This window comes from Dermacentor andersoni, chromosome 9 (genome assembly GCF_023375885.2).
Source record: "Dermacentor andersoni chromosome 9, qqDerAnde1_hic_scaffold, whole genome shotgun sequence".
NCBI classification, from domain to species: Eukaryota; Metazoa; Arthropoda; class Arachnida; order Ixodida; family Ixodidae; genus Dermacentor; species Dermacentor andersoni.
The window spans coordinates 136,668,671-136,673,690 of NC_092822.1; the positions used below are offsets into that span (position 1 = coordinate 136,668,671).

General features: G+C 43.0%; 1 pseudogene; it reads right to left on the reverse strand.

Annotated features, from left to right (window-relative positions):
• Window positions 1–210: 210 nt before the first annotated feature.
• LOC140213363 (uncharacterized) lies at window positions 211–2,440 on the reverse strand (annotated as a pseudogene).
• Between the last annotated feature and the right edge of the window lie 2,580 nt (window positions 2,441–5,020).

The following is a 5,020-nucleotide window of genomic DNA, read 5'->3' on the forward strand; positions in this document are numbered from 1 at the left end:
ACGAGTTCACTCTTGCTTTCCCTTAAATGTTACATTTTTCTGAACTCTTAAAAGTACACAGGGGCCGTTCGGACAACTGTAATTGCTTCATGTTCCGACTGTGTAGAGCTTTTTGTTCATGTTGGTTAAGTTTGCTCTAAAGAAAAACAAGTGAAAGCCATAAAAGCCAACTTGCATTAAGTGTCCTGTTTGTACTATGTAAAGAAATGGCTAACCAGATCCATTCAGCTGAGCAGAAGCCCACTGCACATCTACCAGCAGCATGCCCCATCCAATTGGACAGCACGTCTGCATGTAATGTCTATTTACACTCTGCACACACACACTTACAAGCAGCACGTGTGTCCAGCTCATAGGTGCCTCTCGCGCTCTAATGCACAGACCATCCGATTGGACATCATGTCTGTATGTAATGTCTATTTACACTATACACACACACTTACACAAGCAGTACATATGACTAACTCAGAGATGCCTCTCGCGCGCTAACACACCACCATCCAATCCACAGTCGCACTGCTGCACATAATATTCTGCATCCACTTGCAACATCATACCGCACACAACTAGCCTAGAAATGCTTCTCATGCCACACTGATAATACTTAACTATGCCATAGTGCAGGCAACGCATGCCTTGCTTATGACAACCGTACTCTGTCTGTCTAAACAAAAACAGCATTTTCCCTAGCTTTCTACAAAACAACTAAGCTACTACCACACTACTACTAAGCTTACTTTGGTGGCTTACAGTAATGATGGTCATTACCAGCATGAATAAATAAGGTCTTGCTGTTCATTTCCCCACGTAAAAGATCCTGCTTTATTGCTTCTTGCTCCAGCACAGTTGGCCGATTAACTAGTGCCATTTTGGATTTGCTCTTTTTGGGTGCTGCATACCTCCGCTGTTTCTGAAGGTTTTTGTTTGCAGGCACCAATCTAAACTTTCCTGCAGGCTCTCTGACGTCTGCAAGCTTGTGCTTTATAACTAACTTCGTTAAATCATGTTCTATAGAATCCATTTTCTCGCAACTTATTTCAGGAAGGTTTTTCAATATCTGTTGAAAAGCAGCCTCAGCTAGCACTTTGAACTTTTCAATTCCTTTTTCTGTTTTTTCTTCTTTCAAACATTGCTTTGTGCTCTGCATGATACCTTGAGCACTGGCCATTAAGCAGCTGGGATCTCCGAATGACACAAAAGCTTTCACCACCATTATCAAAAGATACACCAGAGCAACTGGCTTCATGGCTCAGCAACTTGCTTGACTGCAGCTCCATCAAAGCAACAGCATGAATGTCCTTGCACATGTGCACATATGTTACATGGTCGTGTGCATGTGTACATGTTATGGGAAGGCTCACAGTGATTGCAATGGAGCTAACAACCGGTGCCAGTCCTGCCAGTCTTTTCACAATGTGATGAAAGTTAATTATGCTCTGAGATTTTACTGGCCATACGCCATCTCCCACTCTGTCAATATCGGAGTTGTGAATATCAACGCCTGCGTTGTGCTTTTTGAAGATAGCAGCATTGCGATGGTTGACCTTGTCTTTTATAAGGGCAACAGCCCTGTTGAAAAGCTTGTCAGCTGTCAAGGTAAAAGTACATAGATTACCTTGTCCAGTCACACATTTACTTGGCCACCAAATTAGGAGTGCTTCAGAGTCTCGTGCATTGATTCGATGTGATTGTTTGTTGTTAAGCCTACCTCCTTTCTATAGCAATAGGCCCACTGAAGTACTCTGTTAGCATAAGTTTTCTCAAAGTATTTAGTAAAGCTTTCCAGATCCTGTAGATTTTTGGAATCAAGTTTATTCTGTGTGTGCAGCTTGGAAGGCAGGTTAAGAAATTCTTTTGGCTTCACATCTCTTTCTGTTTCGTGTGCATTGATTAGTGCGTGCAAGGTTTCTTTTGTGACACTCCTGTACTTGATGCTACTAATCATATTGAGGTGTGCGTTCCAGCGGCACATCACATGCCAGATACACAACCACCGATTCTTCAAGGGACCCATCACTTGCTCCCATATGTTGCCATAAACAGGCTAATCATCGGGCATGAATGCTTTACACTTCATCACGCCTGCCTTTTCCTTGATGTCCTCAAAAAACCTCACCATCGTTTCAGTGTTAACTCTCTTGGAAATCAAGTTGGCACATGGAATACCAGAGCCATCTTCCGAGATGGTTAGCAATGTTGTCAGCTGAAACTTGTACCTATTTGTGCCGTGCGTAGAGTCAATACGCAATTTCGCTATTCCTAGCTTACAATGTAGTTCTCTTTGTGGGAAGGTCAAGGCAAGCTCAAAGTTGCCTTCAGACCTGCTCGGATCACCCTCTTTCCCGTAATACAAAAAAGGCGAGTCACTGCCTTTCTTACCTGACTCATTTTCCGGGGTCATCAGCTCAATTCCTGTGTTTAAATTCTTCTGTTCTTCCATTTCTATAACCCATAAATCTATGCTCATAAAATCACCAGGATGTCGCCGCTATGCTTTGTCAATATTATACTTATCGCGGATGTTCCGCAGGTCCCCTCTTGTGAGAAGGTTCATCGGACTGCTAGCTGCACTTGGGCCTGCCTTGATTTTTTACAAGATGGTCTTCGGTGGCAGTCCTTCTGCTAGTCTACCTGAAAATTGTAAAGAGCAACTCATCGGCAACCAACGAGGCTGCACATCTCTTTTTTATTTTATGCAGACATTCCACACTCTTTTTACTACACCTGGGTGGGATGGAGCTGCACCTTAGTGTAACGGCTGCATATTGTAAGGGCAGGAGCTGAACCTTACACTATGCCCACTGCTGGTGGGCACAGTGTAAGGTGCACCCACTGCTATACCCACATCAGACACATCAATAGGTGCAGACCGATAGACTCATCACTAACACCAGGGACTCAACTAAACTCTTAACAGCGGGGACTTCCAATCATTAAAAAACAGGTTGTTTCCCTCTTTTCTGTAGTTGCTTGTCGCTATGCAGCAGAATATCATCAAGACTACTTTTTTGCCTGATCACTTAGTAATTCAGCTGCTGCCATCTCGAATACGAGCTGTGGAATGTACTTTGTTGTTTATTTATTTATTTCAGAATACTGCAGGCCATTGCTTGGCCCAAGCAGGAATGAATTTACATTGTTACATAACCAAGATAATAACATTTATACAGTATTAGCAACACACGGATAATAAAAGAATGAACCAAAAGAATAAAATGATACAATATTAGCAGCACACGGATACCAAAAGAACACACCAAAAGAATAAAATTATATAATATTAGCAGCACACGGATACCAAAATACTAAACCAAAAAAACAAAACTATACAATATTAGCAGCACACGGATACGAAACATACATATTATCAGGTAAGTAGACGATGTAACGCATCAGAAAAATTGTGTGAGGAGAAAACAGACGCCGGTAACGAATTCCAATCTTGCACTGTTCTAGGAAAAAAAAACTGGATTTAAAACTGTTAGTTATGGCAAAAAGGGGAGCAAGTGAATGCTCATGAACGCTCCGAGTCCTTCTCACTTGAGGACGCAATGCATTCTGGAAGCTGGAGCTTATTTTTTCTGTTAAACTATTAAACAAGAATTTCAATCTATTAATCTTTCTGCGGGTTTCTAGTGTATGAGTGTTATTTGAGATCATTAACTGCGAGGGAGAGTCTTCCCTTTTGTATTTTCCGTATATAAACATAACCGCTTTCCTATTGACTTATTCAAGGATCATTATATCTTTTTTCGTGCATGGGTCTTAAGCACAGTCAAGTAAAGACCGCACACGAGTTTCGTAAGCCAAATTTTTTATCTGAGTAAGGACAGTTTTTAGCGTTCTTCGTAAAACCCATAGCTTTCGAAATGCAGCTGTAGGAATATTAGTAACGTGAGCCGACCATTTTAACTTATTGTCAAGTGTTACACCTAAGTATTTATATTTCTCAACTCCCAAAATCATGTTGCCGCGAAGAAAGTAAGGACGCAAACTGGGAGACTTTTTTCTAGTTATACGTAAGAGAACAGTTTTTTCACTATTGAGTTCCATAGCCCATTTCAGACACCATTCTTTAATCGCAAGAACTGTTTTTTGTACAGGGCTGTGGTCATGTTCTGATGAAATTTGTTTAAACACAACACAGTCGTCTGCGAATAACTTAACAGAGACATCTTCAGGAACAACCGTAACTAAATCATTTACATAAATTAAAAACAACAATGGTCCGAGCACACTTCCCTGACGAACTTCTGAATGAACATCAGGCAGTTGGCGGCACGTCCAGAGCCGGCCCTAAAACGATTTGTTCTGTTCCTGCAGGTGCGCAACTACGTCACAAGAGTTTCAAGTGGTTCATCGGACGTTGGATGCTCTTTTGCACGGATGGCTTCGACGGTGTGGCAGCTCTGCTGAAAAACGTGGAACTTTTCCAGTTCTTCTTGACTTCGGTTCGCGTCACAAGATGGTGCTCTGATCAACAAGCGCCGTCATCGTCCCCATAAAAGCGCATCGCTTGCAAGCAGCAAGCGCAGTTGGCGGCACGTCCAGAGCCGGCCCTAAAACGATTTGTTCTGTTCCTGCAGGTGCGCAACTACGTCACAAGAGTTTCAAGTGGTTCATAGGACGTTGGATGCTCTTTTGCACGGATGGCTTCGACGGTGTGGCAGCTCTGCTGAAAAACGTGGAACTTTTCCAGTTCTTCTTGACTTCGGTTCGCGTCACAAGATGGTGCTCTGATCAACAAGCGCCGTCATCGTCCCCATAAAAGCGCATCGCTTGCAAGCAGCAAGCGCAGTTGGCGGCACGTCCAGAGCCGGCCCTAAAACGATTTGTTCTGTTCCTGCAGGTGCGCAACTACGTCACAAGAGTTTCAAGTGGTTCATCGGACGTTGGATGCTCTTTTGCACGGATGGCTTCGACGGTGTGGCAGCTCTGCTGAAAAACGTGGAACTTTTCCAGTTCTTCTTGACTTCGGTTCGCGTCACAAGATGGTGCTCTGATCAACAAGCGCCGTCAT